General features: G+C 44.5%; 1 protein-coding gene across 1 annotated transcript in view; it reads right to left on the bottom strand.

Annotated features, from left to right (window-relative positions):
- Positions 1-24897, bottom strand: part of PPP1R13B (protein phosphatase 1 regulatory subunit 13B) — a 127931-nt gene that overhangs the window by 100937 nt on the left and 2097 nt on the right. The window lies entirely within an intron of this gene.

Here is a 24897-nt window from a genome sequence, read left to right as displayed (position 1 = left end):
TTTTTTTTTTTTTTTTTGTAGAGACAGGGTGGCCTCACTATGATGCCCAGGCTAATCTCCAACTCCTAGTCCCAAGTGATCCTCCCACCTCAGCTTCCCAAAGTGCTGGGATTACAAGTGTGAGCCACTGCACCCAGCCCTAGTCCTGTAAGAAGAAAAGCTTACATTAGAAGCTGCAAACTTAAAAGGACACTACATAGCTGCCTCAATTTTTTTCAGTAGTCACTAAAGTTGGGGAGGAAAAGGGATAACTTTTGTTTTCTTGTAATTTGAGTTAGTAAGCAAGAAAGTGATTGCTTCTTAGTCCTTTTGAAAGTATTCAGCTAAAAGGGATATGCTGAGATTTCAAATTTAAACTATCAAAAGATCAGTTGTAAAATCTTAGAGCCAGACTAGAACCTAACCTATCCAACACTCTTTTCCCATTTTGTAGATGAGGAAGCAGAAGTCCAGAGAAAGAAATAATTTGTCAAGGTTAATAAATCATCTTGGCAACAAAAGGAAGACTAAAATCCAGGCTGATTCTCATCCTTGCATACCATATCGTTTTCAGTATTCAGTTACCTTGTTCACTGAATATTAAAGAGGTCTGTAAAATGTCTGGCCAAAGCACGACACACCATATTCTCTCATATCTAGTTTCCTCTTTCTCTTTTCAATTTCAGTACCTGATATTAATGGGCACTGAAAAGTTGGGAAGCCTCCCCGCAACTTTTAAAATTGCAGAAATGAACTGAAATTAAGTCACAAAAGAGACCCAAAATTGACACAGGAACATATCAAGTGTGAATTATAAATACAAAGGAGCGCCAGGCATGGCGGCTCATGCCTGTAATCCCAGCACTTTGGGAGGCCGAGGTGGGCAGATCACCTGACGTCAGGGGTTCAAGACCAGCCTAACCAACATGGAGAAACCCCATCTCTACTAAAATACAAAATTAGCTGGGTGTGGTGGCACCTGCCTGTAATCCCAGATACTCGGGAGGCTGAGGTAGGAGAATCGCTTGAACCCGGGAGGCAGAGGTTGCGGTGAGCCGAGATTGAGTCATTGCACTCCAGCCTTGGCAACAAGAGCAAAATTCCATCTCAAAAAAAATAAATAAAATAAATAAAGAGGAGCTGACCACAAAATAGATCTAAAATATGATTTAAAACATAAGAGGGCTCCATAAATACCAACAAGACCCTGGAAAATGTAAGCTAAGTGACAACATTAAAATAAGTAAGTCCAAGGCATTTAGTTGGGATACAATTGAAGTATCATAAAATTAAGAACTAAATATGCCACTTTTGAGTGAAAAAAATAAGCTAACAGGACAGACTGCCAGGACAACAGGTAAAACCAAGACCTTCCCATGTACATCTGGATATATGGTCACCCAATACAAATAATACCTACGAAAACTACGTTGTTTCATCCACAAGGCAATCCCAAGAGATGAGGATCAAAAGCCACAACTTTTTTTTTTTTTTGGAGACGGAGTTTTGCTCTTGTCGCCCAGGCTGGAGTGCAGTGGCACAGTCTCGGCTGGAGTGCAGTGGTATAGTCTCAGCTCACTGCAACCTCCACCTCCCGGATTCAAGCAATTCTCCTACCTCAGCCTTCCAAGTAGCTGGGATTACAGGCACCCACCACCATGCCCGACTCATTTTTGTATTTTTAGTAGACATGGGGTTTCACCCTGTTGCCCAGGCTGGTGTCCAACTCCTGACCTCAGGTGATCTGCCCTTCTTGGCCTCCCAAAGTGCTGGGATTAGAAGAAGCGTGAGCCACCGCACCCAGCCAAAGCCACAAACTTTTATAAAATCAAGTCTAAAAATAAAACACCAAAACCCCACAGAATACATTTCTTTCTTCATAAAAATTCACCCTAACTACCTATTTCACCAATGGCTCATACCTGTAATCCCAGCACTTTGGGAGGCCGAGGCAGGCAGATCACTAGGTCAGGAGTTCAAGACCAGCCTGGCCAATATGGTGAAACTCCATCTCTACTAAAAATACAAAAAATTGGCCAGGCGTGGTGGCGCATACCTGTAATCCCAGCTACTGGGGAGGCTGAGGGAAGAGAATCACTTGAACCCGGGAGGCGGAGGTTGCAGTGAGCTGAGATCACGCCACTGCACTCCAGCCTGGGTGACAGAGCAAGACCCTGTCTCAAAAAAAAAAAAAAAAGAACAGGGACAATTTGGCAGGCCACCGCTCTCCCTCCATCAAGGTGAGTTAAACAGTGTTATTCTCAAAGGAGAAGGGGAGGAATGGAAAGCAAGGGAGGACAGTGTTCATGCACGACTTGCACACTGGACCTAGCTTTGGTCTACATTTTGCCTCCTTCACACAAGGCCAGGCAAAACTCATGGGCTCTGGACCCCACCCTGTCACCAAGATCTTATACCTGGGGAATCAACTGACCTTGGAAATTCTAAACCCCAGAACCAAATTTCAACCATCAAAATTATTCAGTCTAGCAGTCTTCCTCCTCCTTGGCTGCCACCCCCAACAATAACAGTAATAGTACCCACTTATTGACATTTACTATATGCTAGACTTTGTGCTGATCACTTTTCATGTATAACAACTTTCAAGCCTGCCAGAAATCCTGTTTTTTAAAGTATCTTTCGTATTTTTACAAATTAATATACATATACTTTTAAAAAAAGAAAAAAGTCAACCAATAGAGGAAATAAAAAACAGCCCCCTAATGACCCACACTTTAAACAGCAGGTACATACATATCCTTTCAAACCCTTTCTGCACCACAAAACACTTTTCTTCTTTTTTCACAATGAGGCTACATGAAGTAGAATGTTAGTTTTCCAGCTAACAAAACGTTTCGTCAGCTGAAAAACATTCTACCTCATTTTTTCTTTTTTTTTTTTTTTTGAGATGCAGTCTCGCTCTGTCACCAGACTGGCATTCAGTAGCACGATCTCGGCTCACTGCGACCTCCACCTCTCGGGTTCAAGTGATTCTCATGCCTCAGCCTCCCGAGTAGCTGAAATTACAGGTGCCCAACACCAGGCCTGGCTAATCTTTGTATTTTATTTTGTATTTTAGTAGAGACAGATTTCACCATGTTGGTCAGGCTGGTCTCAAACTCCTGACCTCAGGTGATCCACCTGCCTCGGCCTCCCAAAGTGTTGGGATTACAGGTGTGAGCCACACTTGGCCAAACGTAACTTTTACATGCACTGAGAAACCAAAAAATTTGTGTGACTCACTTTATTGTGATTATTTGCTTTATTAAAGTAGTCTGGAACCAAACTCGCAATATCTCCAAAGTAAGCCTCTGTAGATTTAACACCCAGGATAGAACTGCGTCCCGCTCAGCCCAGGCCACTTGGCCTTTCTGGATCTCAGGATGCACACACAATTCAAACTTGAAACCCACCTGCTTCACCAGGAGCTTCCCTAAGAGGGTTTTCACATAAAGAGGTCTACTCAGCTATTATCACGAGAAGTCAGCACTACAAGGGATCTTAGCAGTTATAGATGCATTTCTCCTCACTTTATAGTAAGAGAAATCATAAATTATGGTTTTATGACAAACTAATAAAGCTTCAAACCACAAGAAATACATTGAAAATTTTGAAACGAAAGTATAAAACAATTAAGTTTAGATTTTGGTAGGTATAGGCCATGCACAGTGGGGAAGCCAGGAGGTTGAAATCAGCCTGGGCAACATGGCTAGACCCCGTCTCTACTAAAGAAAAAAAGGCCAGGCGCAGTGGCTCAAGCCTGTAATCCCAGCACTTTGGGAGGCCGAGACAGGTCAGATCACGAGGTCAGGAATTGAGGACCATCCTAGGCTAACATGGTGAAACCCCTGTCTCTACTAAAAATACAAAAAATAGCCAGGCGAGGTGGCGGATGCCTGTACTCCCAGCTACTCGGGAGGCTAGGTCAGGAGAATGGCGGTAAACCGGGAGGCGGAGCTTGCAGTGAGCTGAGATCCGGCCCACTGCACTCCAGCCCGGGTGACAAGAGCGAGACTCATCTCAAAAAAAAAAAAAAAAAAAAAAAAAAGCTGAAGTGCAGTGGCTCACGCCTGTAATCCCAGCAGCTTTGGGGAGGCCAAGGCGGGCAGATCACGAGGTCAGGAGATCAACACCATCCTGGCTAACAAGGTGAAACTCCGTCTCTACTACAAATACAAAAAAAATTAGCCAGGCGTGGTGGCGGGTGCCTGTAGTCCCAGCTACCAGGGAGGCTAAGGCAGGAGAATGGTGTGAACCCGCGAGGCAGAGCTTGTAGTGAGCTGAGATCGCACCACTGCACTCCAGCCTGGGCGACAGAATGAAATTGTCTCAAACAAAAAAAAAGCCAAAAAAAGGTAGATTAAGGCCGGGCGCAGTGTCTCACACCAGTAATCCCAGCACTTTGGGAGGCCGAGGTAGGTGGATCACGAAGTCAGGAGATCGAGACCATCCTGGCTAACACGGTGAAACCCCATCTCTACTAAAAATACAAAAAATTAGCCAGGCATGGTGGCATGTGCCTGTAGTCCCAGCTACTCAGGAGGCTGAGGCAGGAGAATGGTGTGAACCCAGGAGGTGGAGCTGCAGTGAGCGGAAATCGCGCCACTGTACTCCAACCCAAGCGGCAGAGGGAGACTCCATCTCAAGGAAAAAAAAAATTATACTAGGTACTTTTTGGGGTGGAGAGAGGAATGTGAAGGTAATGAGATTTTGCAAAAATCTAAATGTGCAGTAGAGCCTGCAAAAACATTGAGAAACCCATTTCTTATCTCATGTAGTGTAAAATTTTGGTTTCAGTAATTCCTAACTCCAGACTTCTCTGAATATTAGCCAATACATCATAAACTGCTAGAAACAGGTTCATATAGTATATCATTAACCATAAAGCTTCGGCTTAAGAGACTTCAATAATGATTGGTTGTCACCTAACAAGAAAAGCTGACAAAACACAGATTCATTTTTCCATTACATTTAATCATGGAACTTAGCTACTGTGACTTTATTACCAAAAGTATAAGCAGCTAGTATTGCTATTATAAAAACAGCATTTTCCTCTCCTAGTCACCCCACAGAAGCCTTAGTATCTAATTAATAGCAACTCTCAAAAAGGACAAGAAACCAATTAGACCATAAGGTACTATTAAGAGTGATTTTTAAAGAATTTGTTCAATTCCAGAGGCAAATAACCACATAAAGAGATTAAAATTGGGTTCTAAGGTTCTTTTTTTTGAGACGGAGTCTCGCTGTGTCACCCAGGTTGGAGTGCAGTGGCCGGATCTCAGCTCACTGCAAGCTCCGCCTCCTGGGTTTATGTCATTCTCCTGTCTCAGCCTCCCAAGCAGCTGAGACTACAGGCGCCCACCACCTCGCCCAGCTAGTTTTTTGTATTTTTTTAGTAGAGACGGGGTTTCACCGTGTTAGCCAGGATGGTCTCGATCTCCTGACCTTGTGATCCACCCGTCTCGGCCTCCCAAAGTGCTGGGATTACAGGCTTGAGCCACCGCACCCGGCCAGGTTTTTGTTTTATGGCAAGACATATGGCAGTATAAAAAGCATGGCCGGGTGCAGTGGCTCACGCCTGTAATCCCAGCACTGTAGGAGGCCAAGGCGGGTGGATCACCCAAGGTCAGGAGTTCTAGACCAGTCTGGCCAACAAGGTGAAACCTCGTCTCTATTAAAAATACCAAAAAAATTAGCTGGACGTGGTGGCAGGCGCCTGTAATCCCAGCTACTTGGGAGGCAGAGGCAGGAGAATCACTTGAACCCAGGAGGCAGAGGTTGCACTGAGCCAAGATCAGGAGATCACGCCATTGCACTCCAGCCTGGGCAACAAGAGTGAAACTCTGTCTCCAAAAAAAAAAAAAAAGTTCAAGCAGCCAAAACCCATAATGTAAAGCAGTGTTACCTTTTATGTAACATAAATTGGTTACATTTACAGGATCACTCATTCATTCATTTAGGAAAATTTTACTCAGCCCAGCTTGGCGCTGGGCCAGGCTCTCAGCCAACTTCTGCCCTCACTAAACTTGGAGCAGACACAGAGAAAAGACAGCAGAAAACTACAGTACAGAACTGCAGAGTGCCACGAGATCCCACAGAAGGACTGCCTGCTCCAACAGGAAAGACTTCCCAAAGGACGCCACAGGAAGGCTAAGACAGAAAGGAGTAAGCCGCAGATGGAATGAGAGGGTAGGCAGATTATGTCCCAAGAAGACAGGATAGACTGGAAACAGCAGGGCTGGATTGCTGATCAACAGCAGACGAAAGCAGGACTGAAGAATCCCCCATCAGGAGCTGCTTTCTTCTGTGCCAAAAACTTGACATTCAAATGACCACATGAAGATTTGGTTGTTCCCAGTCATGCGTCTTCATTCTATAAGGTGATAAAGGTCCTCCTCTTACCCGTCTTCCAGATACTAAATAGTAATCTTTTATATTTTATTTTACTTTTGATACTCTTTTCTACTCTATTTCCAGATACTAAATAGTAATCTTTTTATATTTTTATTTTACTTTTGATACTCTTTTCTACTCTATTTACAAAGAAGTGGAAACTCAAAATAATCCAGTGTGTTAAATATACTGACTGCAAAAAAAAAGATAAATCTATGAAGTCTCCTCAGACATAGAACTCTAGTGTTTCAGAAAGAAAGAGTGGCTTAACTGTAACAGTATTATTAATTAAATGCTGATAAAAATCATCCTTTCAAACTTTTTCTAATTTTAATTATAAATCTAAATCCTTTAATCATTAATTACACTACTGCTGTGGTTGTTAAGCAGACTCATGTTGCAGCAAACAAGGAAACTAGTTACCTAAAGACATCAATTAGAAAGCATCCTCAAAAATGACACTTCAACATTTTTTTCTTCACTTGTGTAAACTTGCTAAATGCCTATGTGAAATGAAGCAATATCTAAAGCAAGACTGTCTTTGAACTGTACTGAATCAAAATAATTTAATCACATAAAAAAAATTTTTTTTTTTGAGATGGAGTCTCGCTCCGTCCCCCAGGCTGGAGTGCAGTGGCGCGATCTCGGCTCACTGCAAGCTCCACCTCCTGGGTTCACACCATTCTCCTGGACTACAGGTGCCCACCACCGCGCCCAGCTCATTTTTTATATTTTTAGTAGAGACGGGGTCTCACTGTGTTAGCCAGGCTGGTCTTGATGTCCTGACCTCGTGATCCGCCCGCCTCAGCCTCCCAAAGTGCTGGGATTACAGGCGTGAGCCACCACGCCCAGCCAAAAAAAATTTTTTAATACAGACAAGGTCTATGTTGTTGCCCACGCTGGTCGCAGACTTCTGGCCTCAAGCAACCCTCCTGTCTTGGCCTCCCAAAATGATGGGATTACAAGAGTGAGCCACCCATATCCAGCCTAACATTTTACAGATAATAAATATTTTGAGGATAAAAACACACATAGCCACCTAGGCTGCAGTTCAGTGATACCATCACAGCTCAATGCAGCCTCAAACTCCTGGGCTCAGGCATTCCTCCCACCTCAGCCTCTAAAGTAGCTGGGGACTACAGGTGAGCACCGCCACACCTGGCTAAATATTTTATTTTTATTTTTTTTAAACGGAGTCTCCCTCTGTCACCAGGCTGGAGTGTAGTGGCACGATCTTGGCTCACTGCAACTTCCACCTCCAGGTTCAAGTGATTCTCCTGCATCAGCCTCCCGAGTAGCTCGGACTACAGATGCCCGCTACCACACCCAGCTAATTTTTTTGTATTTTTAGTAGAGATGGAGTTTCACCATGTTGGTCAGGCTGGCTCAAACTCCTGATCTCAGGTGATCCGCCTGCCTCGGCCTCCCAAAGTCCTGGGATTATAGGTGTGAACGACTGCACCTGGCCTTTTTAAAAAATATTTCGTAGAGATAGGGTTTCAATATGTTACCTAGACTGATCTGGAATTCCTAGCCTCAAGTGATCCTCCTGTCTTGGCCTTCCAGAGTACTAGGATTACAGGCGTGAGCCACTGTGCCTAGCCCTGTTATTGGTTTTTTTTTTTTTGAGATGGGAGTTTCACTCTCTATGCCCAGGCTGGAGTACAATAGTACAATCTCAGTTCACTGCAACTGCCGCCTCCCTGGTTCAAGTGATTCTCTTGCCTCAGCCTCCTGAGTAGCTGGGACTACAGGCGTGTGCCACCACACCTGGCTAATTTTGGGTTTTTTTTTTTTTTTTTTTTTTGAGACGGTGTCTCGCTCTGTTGCCCAGGCTGGAGCGCAATGGCGCGATCTCGGCTCACTGCAAGCTCCATCTCCCAGGTTCACGCCATTCTCCTGCCTCAGCCTTCCGAGTAGCTGGGACTACAGGTGCCTGCCACCACAGCCAGCTAATTTTTTTGTATTTTTAGTAGAGACAGGGTTTCACCATGTTAGCCAGGATGGTCTTGATCTCCTGACCTCGTGATCCACCTGCCTTGGCCTCCCAAAGTGCTGGGATTACAGGCGTGAGCCACCACCCTGGCCCGTATTTTTATTTTTATTTTATTTATTTATTTTTTTGAAATGAAGTCTCACTCTGTCGCCCAGGCTGGAGTGCTGTGGTGCAATCTCAGCTCACTGCAACCTCTGCCTCCCAAGTTCAAGTGATTCTCCTGCCTCAATCTCCCAAGTAGCTGGGATTACAGGCACACACCACCACGACCAGCCAATTTTTATATTTTTAGTAGAGATGGGGTTTCACCAAGTTGGCCAGGCTGGCCTTGAACTCTTGACCTCAGGTGACGTCCCAACCTCAGCCTCCCAAAGTTCTGGGATTACAGGCATGAACCACCATGCTCAGCCTCTTATAGGTTCTTTTTATGTAACAACTCATTTAAAACTCGTAAAACCTAAGGAGGTAGGTACTACTATGACCTCCATTTTATAGATGAGGAAACTGAGACACAGAGAAATTAAGTAACTCACCCAAGATTACATGGCTAGGAAAAGACAGTGTTGAGATTCAAACCCAGATAGTCTGTTCCAAAATCTATACTCTTTACTGCCTCCCAATAGTTTTCCAAACATACACACCAAGTATTCATAACTGAAAACTACTATAATAAAACCCCAGCCATCTATAATCCTTAAGGAATTAATTCTTATGAATGGCAGCATTCTCTGAATGGTTGGGTTAACCCTTCCATCTCAGGCAAAATCTGAAATTGTGTTGTGCATATGATGGCCACTGGCATACAAGGCTATTGAGAACCTGGGGTGTGGTTAAGCCGAAATGAGTTGTGACATATATGTAAAATATGTTCTAAAATTTGAGAGACTTAGTAAAAAAAAAAAAAAGAATGTAAACTACCCCACTAATGATGTTTTAATATTAACTACATACTCAAGTAATTTTTTTTTCTTTTTTTATTGAGATGAAGTCTCAATCTGTCGCCCAGGCTGGAATGTAATGGCATGATCTTGGCTCACTGCAACCCCTGCCTCCCAAGTTCAAGTGATTCTCCTGCCTCAGCCTGCCAAGTAGCTGGGAGTACAGGCGCCCGCCACCACGCCTGACTCATGTTTTGTATTTTTAGTAGAGACGGTGTTTCACTGTGTTAGCCAGGATGGTCTCGATCCTCTGACCTCATGATCTGCCCACCTCAGCCTCCCAAAGTGCTGGGATTACAGGCATGAGACACTATGCCCAGCCTCAAGTCATATTTTTTACAGGAGTTAAATATAATTTCAACATCATTCTTTCTTTTTTTTTTTTTTTGAGGCAGAGTCTCACTCTGTCACCCAGGCTGGAGTGCAATGGTACGATCTCAGCTCCCAGCACTCTCTGCCTCCCAGGTTCAAGTAATTCTCATGCTTCAGCCTCCCCAGTAGCTGGCATTACAGGCATCTGTCACCACACTTGGCTAATTTTTGTATTATTAGTACAGACAGGGTTTCCCCATGTTGGCCAGGCTAGTCTCTTAACTCCTGACCTCAAGTGATCCACCCGCCTCGGTCTCCCAAAGTGCTGGGATTATAGGCATGAGCCACCACGCTCAGCCTCTTTTGCCTTTTTAAAGTGGCTCCTAGAAAATTTTAAATTGTGGCCGGGCACGGTGGCTCATGCCTGTAATCCCAGCACTTTGGGAGACCGAGGCGGGTGGATCACTTGAGGACAGGAGTTCAAGACCAACCTGGCCAACATGGTGAAACTCCATCTCTACTAAAAGTACAAAAATTAGCCATGCGTGGTGACACATGGCTATAGTCCCAGCTACTTGGGAGGCTGAGGCAGGAGAATCGCTTGAACCTGGGAGGCAGAGGTTGCAGTGAGTCGAGACCATGCCACTGTACTCCAGCCTGGGTGACAGAGCAAGAATCCATCTCAAAAAAACAACAACAACAAAAATTAGCCAGGGATGGTGGTGTGCACCTGTAGTCCCAGCTACTCAGGAGGTTAAGGCAGGAGGATTTTTTGAGCCCAGGAGTTTAAAGTTATAGTAAGTTTGTCATTTCAGCCTGGGCAGCAAAGCAAGACGTCTATTTCTCAAAAAAAAAAAAAAAAAAAAAAAAAAAAAAAAAAAACAAGTTGTGTTTCTATTGCACACAGCTCATCTAAAATGTATCTAGTTTCTGTCTACATCACTGATATTATTTACTCTTTTCTTGATGACTCAGTCATCATGAGGAACTTTAACTACTACCCTGTGTGTAATTTCTCATCTGTAATTGTGACTATCGTTGGGTTGACTACGGTCAGGCTGCCCACCCTCAGACCTCAACCTCAGGCTGTGCCTGAAGCTATACCTCTGTATGATTTCCAGCCTGAGACCGCACTCTCCAGTCTGTCTGCCAACGACTACCCCTCTAGCAACCTCAGATGCAGCTTCTAATGGCTTAGAAGCCTGGTAAATTAGAACTGTGTAACATGTAAGAATAAAGGTTATGTGAAGGATAGAGGAAGTCTACAAACTGAATTCAGTTTCAACGCCAAGTTCCTTGACAACTATTTTGATCCCTCAGAGACCCTTTTCTGCCTTGATTATTGTAAGGGACTACTCTCTTCAACTCCAAACACTTAAAAGTATCAATTTTAACTTAAATTGGAGCACTTTACATCTCAGCTTAAGATCCATCAGCTGGGCATGGTGGCCCATGCCTATAATCCCAGCATCCCAGCATCCCAGCACTTTGGGAGGCCAAGGTGGGTTGGGGGGGGGGGGTGGATCACCTGAGGTCAGGAGTTCGAGACCAGCCTGGCCAACACGGCGAAACTCTCTCTACTAAAAATACAAAAATCAGCTGGGCACGGTGATGGGCACCTGTAGTCCCAGCTACTTGGGCGGATGAGGCACGAGAATCGCTTGAACCTGGGAGGTGGCGGCTGCAGTGAGCCGAGACCATGCCACTGCGCTCCAGCCTGGGTGACAGAGTGAGATTACGTCTCCAAAAAGAAAAAGGAAAAAAAGATCTATCAACAGTAGTTTCAGCTTGAGAAGATGTAGATGAAAACGTTCTGGAGATAGATGTTGATAATGGTTGCTAAACAATATGTACTTAATGCCACAGAACTGTCAACTTAAAAATTGCTAAAATGGTAACTCATATTTTAACTCAAAACTAATCCTTCAATATTTTCATATCTTTCTCAGGACCAGGTTCAAATTCTTATGCAGGTTAATACACTTCCCTCACACCTGGCTTCTACCACTTTTCCAGCCTTGTCCCCTTCCTCTTACCTCCTTTGGCCTCATATCCTAGGCAACTTCCCTTAACACACCATGCTGATTCAGACCTCAACATTCTGAATGTCAATCCTTCTACTTGGCCAGGCACAGTGGCTCATGCCTGTAATCCCAGCACTTTGGGAGGCCGAGGTGAGTGGACCACCTGAGGTCAGGAGTTCGAGACCAGCCTGGCCAACAATGGTGAAACCCTGTTTCTACCAAAATACAAAAATTAGCCGCGTGTGGTTGTGCACACCTATAATCCCAGCTCCTGGGGAGGCTGAGGCATGAGACTCGATTGAATCCGGGAGGCGGAGGTTATAGTGAGACAAGCTCGCACTACTGCACTCCAGCCTGGGTGACAGAGCGAGACTCCATCTCAATAAAATAAAATAAAATCCTTCTACCTAAAAGTCCTTCCCCATCACCATCACTCCCTCTTCCTCAATCTTCCAAACCCCACTCAAATGTCGCCTCCTCTATGAAACTTCCCAACATCCTGAGGTTGAGAAGATCTCTCTGTCACTGTACTCTGCTGCACCTTGTATCCTGACTTTTATCTTTTGGAATGGCATTTTTTAGTTACATGATTGTTCTCGACAATGTGAGCTCACCAGAAGCAATGGCTGACCCAGCACATAAATGATGCATCCTAAAGGCGTGCTGAGTTCATTCAGTAAGCAAGTACATATTAAATGCCTACCAGAGACCCACAATGTCCTAAGTGCCAAGGATACTGCGGTGGGAAAAGAAAACAAAACTGCTTTCATGGTGCTTCCACAAATAAACACCAGGCCGATATAAGTACTACAAAGAGGAACTGGCCGGGCGCAGTAGCTCACACCTGCAATCCCAGTACTTTGGGAGGCCAAGGAGGGTGGATCACTTGAGGCCAGACATTCAAGACCAGCCTGACCAACATGGCGAAACCCCGTCTCTACTAAAAATACAAAAAACTAGCTGGGCATGGTGGCACACGCCTGTGGTCCCAGCTGCTTGGGAGGCTGAGGCACGAGAATCGCTTGAACCCAGGAGGCGGAGGCTGCAGTGAGCCAAGATCACGCCAGTGCACTCCAGCCTGGGTGACAGAGTGAGACTCTGTCTCAAAAACCAGTAAGTACTACAAAGAGGAATAAAGCACAGGAAGGGGAGGGGCATTTCATACAAGATGGAAGGTGTCATCCAGGTAGAGACCACAAGAAGGGCTTTTCAGCTGACTGACAGAACACTGCGTGAAGTGGACCTTATTCTGGTTCTGAGTCAAGTCTGGAAAACAGAAAGTACTGCACAGGGAAGGTCAACTTTAATGTCTTTTTTTTTTTTTTTTTGAAACCAAGTTTCGCTCTTGTTGCCCAGGCAGGAGTGCAATGGCACAATCTCGACTCACTGCAACCTCTGCCTTCCGGGTTAAAGTGATTCTCCTGCCTCAGCCTCCTGAGTAGCAGAGATTACAGGTACCACCATGCCTGGCTAATTTCTTTGTATTTTTAGTGGAGACGAGGTTTCGTCATGTTGGTCAGGCTGATCTCGAACTCCTGACCTCAGGTGATCCACCTGCCTCAGTCTCCCAAAGTGCTGGGATTATAGGCGTGAGCCACCGCACCAGCTAAACTTTAATTTCTAAGAAAAGCAAACTATTCTCTCTCTGTCCATATTAACTTAATAGATTTTGCAATTACCACCTAGCTATTCTCAGCATGAAGGGCACAAGCATTCTGCCTCAGAGTAATAGGGTAATTGTGATCCTTTTCTGACTGAATCTTGTCTGCTAAGAAGCCTCATGGTTGCTAGAGAAAACTTTAAAGTACTCAGCAAACATTTGCCCTTTTTTTTTAAAGACAGGATCTGTCACCCAGGCAGAAGTACAATGGCATGAAAACAGCTCACTGCAACCTCCACCTCCCAGGCTCAAGGGATCCTCCTACCCCGGCCTTCTGAGTAGCTGGAACCACAGGTGTCAGCCACCACGCCCAGCTAATTTTTGTATTATTTAGGTAGAGATAGAGTTTTGGCATGATGGCCAGGCTGGTGTTAAATTCCTGGGCTCAAGCAATCCTCCCACCTCAGCCTCCCAAAATGCTGGGATTACAGGCATGAGCCACTGTGCCCAGCATTTTTTTTTTTTTTAAGAGACCAGGCCTCTCTCTGTTGCCCAGGCTGAAGTACAGCAGGTGATCATAGCTCACTGCAGTCTCAACTTCCTGGGTCCACGCGATCCTGGTGCCTTAGCCTCCTGAGTTGCTGGGTCTACAAAGGCATGCCACTATGTCCTGCTAATTTTTACTTTTTTTAAATATAGACAGGGTCTCACTATGTTGCCCTGTCTAGTCTCAAACTCCTAGCCTCAAGCAATCCTTCCACCCCGGCCTCCTGAAGTGCTGGGATTGCAGACGTAGGCCATGGCACCTGGCCTACTGACTTGTTTTTTTTTTTTAAGACAGTCTCACTTTGTTGCCCAGGCTGGAGTGCAGCGGCGCAATCTCAGCTCACGGCAACTTCTGCCTCCCAGGCTCAAGCAATTCTCCTGCCTCATCCTCCCAAATAGCTGGGATTACAGGCGCCCTCCAACACGCCCAGCTAATTTTTATATTTTTAGTAGAAATGGGGTTTCACTATGTTGGCGAGGCTGGTCTCGAACTCCTGACCTCAAGTGATCTGCCTGCCTTGGCCTCCCAAAGTGCTGAGATTACAGGCATAAACCACCACGCCCAGACCCTGACTACTTGTTACATATAGTAACAGACAATAATCTAAGCACCTGACAATCCTAAAAGCATTGTGAAATATAGTGTTATTAAACCCATTTTTACAAATAGGAAAATAAGGCACAAAGAGGTTAAATAATTTATCCAAAGTCGGCTGGGTACTGTGGCTCATGCTTGTAATCCCAGCACTTTGGGAGGGAGAGGCAGATGGATCATGACGTCAGGAGTTTGAGACCAGCCTAGCCAACATGGTGAAACCTCGTCTCTACTAAAGATAAAAAAATTAGCTGGGCGTGGTGGCACGCGCCTGTAATCTCAGCTACTCGGGAGGCTGAGGCAGGAGAATCACTTGAACCCGGGAGGCGGAGGTTGCGGTGAGCCAAGATAGCGCCACCGCACTCCAGCCTGGGCAACAGAACAAGAGTCTGTCTCAAAAAAAAAAAAATTGTCCAAAGTCACAGAGTTAGTAAGAGGCAAAGCCAGAATATACAGTCTCGGGTCTGGACTTGCTGATAACCACTATGCTCTACACTTTCACATCTGTGTTTCCCATCACAAATACCAGCTCTACAAAAATCTGTTTATACTTTGGTAATTTGTGATGTTGACTATTATTTACTGATACTATTTTCAAGAATGTCATTAGATAGAAATACAAACATGCAACTGAGTAAAAAGTGTAATACAAGAAATCAACACAGACAGAAATTACACCTCTACAAAAAGTGTACATACAAACTCTGCCAGGTGCCTGGAGCACAAAGATGGACGAAGCGAGTCCAGTCCCTGCCCTGAGAACCTTGGTCCAGTGGGCTCAGGGTGACGCTCATCAGGCAAACTGGCAACACAGGGAGGACGTGTGTGGGTGCTGCAGATGCCCAGGTAGCAATCCAGAACCCACAACATTAAAGCCACTGAACATAGGCAAAAAATTTTGATTTATAATTTATTTTACCTTAAGATTTAAGGGTAACATCTTTCTGGACACGGCAGGGATCTATCTCAGGCTCCACACAGCCAAAATAAAACTTATTATTCTCGCAACCCTTTAAACTTACTCCTTCTCAAGAAGTATCTTTTATCTTAAAGGAAAGGCAAGCCTGGCTGCTGAAGCAATAAACCTGTTATCCTCAATTCCAGCTATCTCCCTCCCTCCCTCCTTCCTTCCTCTCTCACACACACACACACACACTTAGGTGTGCATGCACGCAAGCACTCACTCCTTCACGTGCACACACTCACACGCACACATACACACACTCTCCATCCGATCTATTTACTGTCTTTCAACTGGATCTTTCTCTTCTTCAGGTCCTCAAGTCAGGCCTACAACAATTTGTTTCCTAACTACTCTTCCTGTTGAATTATCTTTCTATCATACAAACCTGACTCTATCACTCCACTTTTTAAAAACATTTGGTGGTTTCTGGCCGGGCACGGTGGCTCACACCTATAATCCCAGCATTTTGGGAGGCCAAGGCAGATAGATCACCTGAGGTCAGGAATTCAAGACCAGCCTGGTCAACATGGTGAAACCCCATCTCTACTAAAAATACAAAAATTAGCTGGGCGTGGTGGCTCACGCCTGTAGTCCCAGCTACTCAGGAGGCTGAGGCAGAAGAATCGCTTGAACCTAGGAGGCTAAGGTTGCAGTGAGCAGAGATTGCACCACTGCACTCCAGCCTGGGCGACAGAGTGAGACTTTGTCTCAAAAAAATAAAATAAAATAAAATAAGTAACAACAATAAAAACATTTGGTGGTTTCTGACCATCTCTACAGGATCAAGTCCGTTATGGCGCGCACACACACATACACACACACCTCTTCACAATGGGTCCAACAGGACCTTCCACATCGTATCTTTCTTTATTCAACAAATATTTACTGAGCACCAGCTATGTGTAAATCATTGGGCTAAGTGGCAGTGGTATAATGAGAAGCAAAAAGATAGAGCTCCTGCTCTCATGAAGCTCACAGTCTAGGACAAGAAACAGAAATCAACCAGTCACACAAACAAATGTTTAAGATTATAACTAAGACAAGTACTGCAAAGACACTCCAAGTAAAATAATCTGAAATTAGACAGTGGCAATAGTTGTCTCGTGCATACACTGAAAACCAATTAACTGTACACATCAAAAGATGAATTTTATAGCACATGAATTATACCATATCCCCCATCCCAGAAAAAGACACGGCAGGGTGAGCACCTCTGATGGTAGGGTTGGCCAAGGCAGAGATGGTAAAAGCTTTCCAGAGAACAGAGTTTACAAATAACATATTTACTAAGAATTTACTATATGCCAGGCCACTTTCACTGTACTCATGCATCTGATCCTCCTACCAACAATGTGAGGTTACTATTATTAACCAACTCAGAGGTCAGTGAGGGGTCAAGGAACTTTAAGGTCAGACAGCCCATAAATGGCAATGCCAGCATCCATATTTAAGCAGAATGAAGTGAGTGTCTGCACTCTTACCTGCTACATGTAAAGTCACCTAGGCAATGTCTATTACTCAGAACTACTTATGATGCAATAAACAGACCACTGTGTTTTTTTTTTTTTTTCTTTGAGACGGAGTCTCGCTTTGTCACCCAGGCTGGAGTACAATGGCGCAATCTCGGCTCACCACAACCTCTGCCTCCCAGGTTCAAGCGATTCTCCTGCCTCAGCCTCCCAAGTAGCTATGATTACACGCGCGTGCCACCGCGCCCAGCTAATTTTTTGTATTTTTAGTACAGACGGGATTTCACCATATTAGCCAGGATGGTCTTGATCTCCTGACCTTGTGATCTACCCACCTCAGCCTCCCAAAGTGCTGGGATTACAGGCGTGAGCCACAGCACCCGGCCCATTGTGTTTCATTTCTGATAAAATAAATGTCTCGCCGAGCACAGTGTCTCATGTCTATAATCCCAGCACTTTGGGAGGTGGAGGTGGGCAGATCACCTGAGGTTGGGAGTTAGAGACCAATCTGACCAACATGGAGAAACCCCATCTCTACTAAAAATACAAAATTAGCCGGGCGTGATGGCGCATGCCTATAATCCCAACTACCCGGGAGGCTGAGGCAGAAGAACCCGTTGAACCTGGAAGGCGGAGGTTGTAATGAGCTGAGATCATGCCATTATACTCCAACCTGGGTAAGAAGAGCAAAACTCCGCCAAAAAAAAAAAAAAAAAAAAAAAAACTTTCCATCTCCTTTCATTACAATAGCCTCTAAGGCCCTACAAGATCAATCCTACACTACTCTCTCCATCACCTGACTTCACCTCCTCCACTTTCCCCTTACTCACTCTGCTCCAGCCACACAGGCCTACCTTTGTTTCTTCAGCATGCTGGGCATGCTCCTACCACACGGCCTTTGCATTTTCCTGAGCTGTGATAATTACAATCACAACATGTGGCATAAATCATGATTCTGCTAAAACCTCAGTTAACATTTTCTCTAAACACATCAATAATGCCACTAACAACATCTTGTACTGAACTGTACACTAATATTTCAAATGCCATTAATTTTAATAAAAACTACCTAATTTTTCCAGTTTTATATTGTTCTATATGATATCACCAAAGATTTTCATTTTACAAAATCCAGTAACAGCAGCTTTTGCTTACCAATTAGTCTGAACAACAGTCATATAGCTATCTTTGCAGTGAAATAAAGCAAAGCCATCAAGCCAAAAAAGTGTCACAATCGAATCTGATTACCACCATTCCTGTTTAGCCCTAGAACCACAGTTTGTGAAATAACTATGACAACAGCATTTCAAGGCACCAAAATCCCACCATACTTTTGCTGAGAAAGTATTCTCCATCTGTGCAAACACATACAAATGCATGTTGACAACCAGTTATATAACTTCAATACAATAACCCAGTGATATTTTAAGTTCCTATTTTGCTAAAAATCCTAAGAAACTGTTAATCCTAAAACCGCTCAAAGTAGGATGCTGAGAAAGGAATGAAGAAAATACATTTAACACATTTACATTTAAAACTGAGTTGTCCCCAAACTCCAGGTGAAAAAAACTACCCCTTTTTGGCAGGGCGCGATGGCTCACGCCTGTAATTCCAGCACTTTGGGAGGCCAAGGCGGGCAGATCATTTGAGGTCAGGAGTTTGAGACCAGCTTGGCCAACATGATGAAACCCTGTCTCTCCTAAAAATACAAAAATATTAGCTGGGCGTGGAAGCACACGCCTGTAAACCCAGCTGCTTGGGAGGCAGAGGCAGGAGAATTGCTTGAACCCAGGAGGTGGAGGTTGCAGTAAGCCGAGAGGGCACCACTGCACCCCATGCTGGGCAACAGAAGGAGACTTCCTCTCAAAAAAAAAAAAAAAAAGAACATAATGTATTGTATATTTTGAAACAGGTAGAGAGCCACTGAAATCTTCCCAACACGTAGAAATGGTAAGTGCTAGAAGCAATGGATATTCCAAATACCCTGACTTGATCATTACACGTGCTATGCACGTAACAAAATATCACATATACCTCAGAAACATATACAAATATATCAATTAAAAAAAATTTTTTGCCAGGAACAGTGGCTCACGCCTGTAATCCCAACACTTTGGGAGGCTGAGGCGGGCATATCACCTGAGGTTGGGAGTTCGAGACCCACCTGACCAACATGGAGAAACCCTGTCTCTACTAAAAATACAAAATTAGCCAGATGTGGTGGTACATGCCTGTAATCCCAGCTACTCAGGAGGCTGAGGCAGGAGAATCACTTTAACCCAGGAGATAAGAGGCTGCAGTGGGCCGAGATGGCGCCATTGCACTCTAGCCTGGACAACAAGAGCGAAACTCCAGCCAGGCGTGGTGACAGGTCCCTGTAATCCCAGCTACTCAGGAGGCTGAGGTGGGAGAATCGCTTGAGCCCTGTAGGCAGAGATTGCAGTGAGCCAGGATCACACCACTGCACTCCAGCCTGGGTTACAGATCAAGACTCCATCTCAAAAAGAAAAAAAGAGAAATTTTTTTTTTTTTAAATGTTGTCCTGTCTTTGGTGTTTGTTTACTGAAATCAGCTGTAAAATCAAGCTTATCAAGTCACTTAATTATTAATTAAAAATTAATAGCAAACATTTACTGAGCTCTTACTATCTGCTCTGTCATAAAAGAAGCTTTGGAAATGAAAGAGTTTACTAGAAGCCTGCCAAAACAAGTGTCAAGTTGCCTCAACCTTTGATGAAGCCAATATGAATATTAGAGGACTTCCTGCAAGTATCTGCTATAAATCAGCTACTGGATCAACCATAAATGCCTGAAAATTACCACATCCAACTCATTTTACAGATGAGAAACAGGCTCGAAGAGATTAAGTCCAAAGGTCTTCACTAACAGTAGGAACAAGAATCCTATTTCCAGTTCAGGGTTTTGTTGTCAATTACATGTCAGTTGTTTACTTTAAAGTGAAAAACTTATTCTAGTATCTCAAAATGTTTCTACGTAGTTGGGAAGAAAATGAATACCTCGAATAAGTACATATTTAATGAAAGCTAAATATTAAAAACAAACTAACATTATCCATACCCGCAGTAAACATGCTGAAAGGGCTCCCAGGACAAGAACAAGTAGAATCAAAGCCACACTTCACAGTGTCTAATAGAAGTTAGGGGCTCCACTGCTAATATCACCAAACACCACCACCAGAGTGCCTTCTTTTTTTTTTTTTTTTTGAGATGGAGTCTCGCACCGTCGCCCAGGTTGGAGTGCAGTGGCACTATCTCGGCTCACTGCAACCTCCACCTCCCAGGTTCAAGCGACTCTTCCACCTCAGCCTCTTGAGTAGCTGGGACTACAGGTGCCCGCCATCATGCCCAGCTAATTTTTGTATTTTTCGTAGAAATGGGGTTTCACCGTGTTGACCAGGCTGGTCTTGAACTCCTGACCTCAGGTGATGTGCTCGCCTCAGCTTCCCAAAGTGCTGGGATTACAGGCGTGAGCCACCACACCCAGCCCAGAGTGCCTTCTTTATGAAGAAAAAACACTTCAGAGCTACAGAACACTTCTTGACTCATCGATACTCTCTTGGAAAAGAAAAAGTAACCTGGCCGGGCATGGGGGCTCACACCTGTAATCCCAGCACTCTGGGAGGCTGAGGCAGGTAGATCAGCTGAGGTCAGGAGTTCAAGACAGCCTGGCCAACATGGGGAAATCCCATCTCACTAACCATGCTAAAATGAGCCAGGCGTGGTGGCACACCCCTGTAATCCCAGCTCCTTGGGAGGCTGTGGTGGAAGAACTGCTTCAACCTGGGAGGCGGAGGTTGCAGCGAGCCAAGATCTTGTCACTGCACTCCAGTCTGGGCAACACAGCGAGATCCCGTCTGAAAACAAAAAAAAGTATCCTTAGCAACATTCTCCAGATATACCTCATTTATGCATGAAAAGTTTTACTAGCTACAAAACGTCCACACTCTTTCAAAAAGAATGATGTTGAGCCGGGTGTGGTGGCTCACGCCTGTAATCCCAGCATTTTGGGAAGCTGAGGTGGGCAGATCACTTGAGGCCAGGAGTTCGAGACCAGCCTGGCCAACATGGCAAAACCCTGTCTCTACCAAAAATTACAAAAAATTAGCCAGGCATGGTGGTGTGTATATGTAGTCCCAGCTACTCTGGAGGCTGGGGCACAAGAATCACTTGAACCCGGGGGGACAGAGCTGAGATCCCGCCACTGCACTCCAGCCTGGGCGACAGAGTGAGACTCCATCTCAAAAAAAAAAAGGGGAAAGGCCAGCTGGGCGCAGTGGCTCATACCTGTAATCCCAGCACTTTGGGAGGCCAAGGTGTGTGGATGAAGAAGGTCAAGAGATCAAGACAATCCTGGCCAACATGGTGAAACGCTATCTCTACTAAAAATACAAAAATTAGCTGAGCGTGGTGGTGCGCACCTGTAGTCCGAGCTACTTGGTAGGCTGAGGCAGAAGAATCACTTGAACACAGGAGGCGGAGGTTGCAGTGAGCCAAGATCGTGCCACTGCGCTCCAGCGTGGCGACAGAGTGAGACTCCGTCTCAAAAAAAAAAAAAAAAAAAAAAGGTGGAAAGTCCAGGTGCAGGTGCAGGGGCAGAGGGGTGGGTCACACCTGTAATCCCAGCACTTTGGGAGGCTGAGGCAGGCAGATCACTCGAGCTCAGAAATTCGAGACCCGCTTGGGCAACATGGTGAAACCCCATCTCTACTAAAAATACAAAAAATTAGCCATTTGCTGTGGCATGTCTGTGGTCCCAGCTACTCGGGAGGCTGTGGCATGAGAATTACTTGAGCCTAGGAGGCGGAGGTTGCAGTAAGCTGAGATCACACCATTGCACTCCAGCCTGGGTAACAGGAGTGAAACCCTGTATCGAGGGGAAAAAAAAAAAAGGTGGAAAGTCACGGCACCTTGTACAACAGCAAATAGAAGACTTCTAATGACATCTGATTGTGTCAGATGAGAATTTGGCCAGACACTCTCAATTATTCCCAACAGCTGAGAGACTGGGCACTGTACTATACCATGTGATTAATTGAAAGTTACCACATGGCCAGGCGCGGGGGCTCACACCTGTAATCCCAGCACTTCGGGAGGCTGAGGCGGGCAGATCACCTGAGGTCAGGAGTTCAAGGCCAGCCTGCCCAACATGGTGAAACCCTATCTCTACAAAAATACAAAAATTAGTTGGGCAGGATGGAGAGTGCCTGTAATCCCAGCTACTCGGGAGGCTGAGGCAGGAGAATCGCTTGAACTCGGGAGGTGCAGGTTGTAGTGAGCCAAGATTGGGCCACTGCACTCCAGCCTGGGCAACAGAGCAAGACTCTCTCTCAGAAAAAAAAGTTACCACAGGCCAGGCTCAGTGGCTCACACCTGTAATCCCAGCACTTTGGGAGGCCAAAGTGGACAGATCACTTGAGGTCAGGAGTTCAAGACCAGCGTGGCCAACATGGTAAAAACCCCGTACCTACAAAAATTAGCCAGGTGTGGTGGCGCCCACCTGTAGTCCCAGCTACTCAGGACGCTGGGGCAGGAGAATTGCTTGAACCTGGGAGGTGGAGGTTGCAGTGAGTCAAGACTGTGCCACTGCACTCCAGCCTGGGCGACAGAGTGAGACTCCATCTCAAAAAAAGAAAAAAAAAAGTTACCACAGACATTATATACTAATTGCCAATTTTCAAATAAAATAAAATATACTCTAAGCCTATGTTGTCCAATATGGTAGCCACTAACCACACGTAGCAATTGAGCGCTGGAAATGTGCTAGTCTGAACTAAGGTGTGCTGTAAAATGCAAACTGTCACCAGATTCACACCAGATTTCAAACAGTAGCAGAAAAAATGTAAAATATCTCATTAGTGATTTTTTCTATTGATTACATGTTAAAATAATAACATTTTGGATATACTGAGTTAATAAAAGGATACTGTTAAAATTAATACTTTTTCAACTTGTTTCATGTAGTTACCACAAAATTTAAAATTGCATTTGTGGCTTGCTTTACATTTTTATTGAACAGTGCTGCTCTACACAAACTGCAAAATATGATCCAACGTTCCTTTGATTCATCATCATCATGATGAATACCAAATATACAATAAATCGAGAAAAATCTTATTTACATTTTTGGATACATAGTTTACATATTATCAAGTAAGAATGGCATTTCTGAAAACTCCTACTAAATTTACAACCAACTCCAACTGTGTTAATAGAGGAAGGACTCAGTCCCACAAGTAGTATTTTTAGGGATCAAGAAGGAAATACAAAAGTAAAAGCCATAAAAGAGAGTCTAAGAGCAATATCATCTGTTTCTAAAAGGCATTTTTAAACAAAAGCAGTGTTTTAAACAGATAATAGAACCGTTACTTAAAAAAACAGTATTTTATTGTTTTGAGAAATTTGAAGAAATGTCCCAATTCGCAGCTAAACAAACGTCTTAAAAAGGAAACCTGTTAAGGTAGGAACTGAAAACTCTAATCACGTGGAATAGAGGTAAAATGCCTGAATGAATCATATGGAAAATGTAAGGCAAGTTTCTTAGCAGGATATTTATAATTTAACATTATATAATAATGAAGCCAGCCAAAATATTTCTAGATATCCTTCAATGCCACCATAGTATGAACGCATCAATCAACTCTTACAGAATTTAACTAAAACTGCTTTCAAAATTCTGAAACACCATAATGTCTTTCATCAAAATCTAGCCAGTGAGAATTAGGGAGGGAACTTTCCAAATGCCTTATCTTATAAAGATTAAAATTAGAAATTGAAAATTCAAACCCATATTAAGAATAATAAATATTTGTATGACATTCTGTTCAACAATCACTTTTGGAAACATCATCCTATTTGATCCTCAGGACAGCGCTCAGATATTGGTATATTTTTGTCCCTACTTTAGAGGTAATTCCAGGCTCAAAGACCTTGACTTATTCAAGGTCACATAGCTAAAAAGTGGAAGAACCAGTGTTTCACCCCAGATCGTCTGATGCTCATCCAATTCTTTCCATTACAAGACAATTATTCATTTAAAACCAAATGGTTAGAAAACCAACAAGCCTGATGCTAAAGAAAGACCTAAGGATCAAGTAGATCAAACCTTAAGACTTGGAAAACACTGAAAGCCGGCTACAAAACATGCTGGAATCCTTTAAAAACGGGGAGAAGAGATTATCAAGAGAAAGGAAATCAAAGAGGGAGAGGGGGGATCTAATCTCAATGTCCTTGGGTGCAGCACAGCAGAATGGCAATATTCAATTCCAGTAGAGAATGCAGAGAAACTGCACTTTCCTGTGAAACGTGATTTTCAATGTAGTATTGTAGGTTAAAAAAATGACTGTGTTATTTTACTATAAATGTGTTTGAGAATTTTACTCACTATATAGGCGCTCAGAAAACCAATACCTCTCCAACTGGGAACGACCAGTCCCACATTTTTTCATAAGTCATGATGCTTACCTCCCAAAAAGCCAATTTTTAAAAATCAGAATTCAGCATCCCCTCCTATTTAGATTACAGGTAAAGGGAAGGGTCGGCAGGACGATGGCAAATCTAATGGCCAATGTCTTTCCAGGCGAAAGCATCCTTAAGGGCAGGACAAAGGCACCACCACTACAAACGAACCTCGTTCAGCCTTCAGAACACGGAGAACAAACCAGTTAAAGCAAAACGAACCAATATTGCAGATACGGGAAAAGGGAATTCCTAAGATGGCTCTCAAAATCCGTGCACTCGACACCTTCCTCAGTACAACCGCGAAGGCTACGGGAATGCGGGTGCCGAGTGTGGGAACTCCCGGCGTGGGTGCCCACCCCGTCGACTCCCAGTGCGACCCCAGGACGTTCGTTTCAGGCGGGTCACAGCTGCGCCACCCACGAGACCTGTGCCCCAGCTTCCGACCGCGCGCCGGAGAGGACCGAAGGGATGACCAGCCCCAGATGCATCTGCTTCTCCCCACGGCAGTCCCCGCGGCCCCGCGGCCGGGGAGGCCGAGCAGGAAGGGCCCGCAGGCGGCCCCGGCCCCGCGCTGACAGCCCGGCGCCGCCCCCACCTGCCTGCC

This window comes from Rhinopithecus bieti, unplaced genomic scaffold (genome assembly GCF_001698545.2).
Source record: "Rhinopithecus bieti isolate Rb0 unplaced genomic scaffold, ASM169854v2 scaffold_61461, whole genome shotgun sequence".
Classification (NCBI taxonomy): Eukaryota; Metazoa; Chordata; class Mammalia; order Primates; family Cercopithecidae; genus Rhinopithecus; species Rhinopithecus bieti.
Note: the sequence above shows the minus strand (reverse complement) of the source record. Positions and strands in the feature narration are given on the sequence as shown.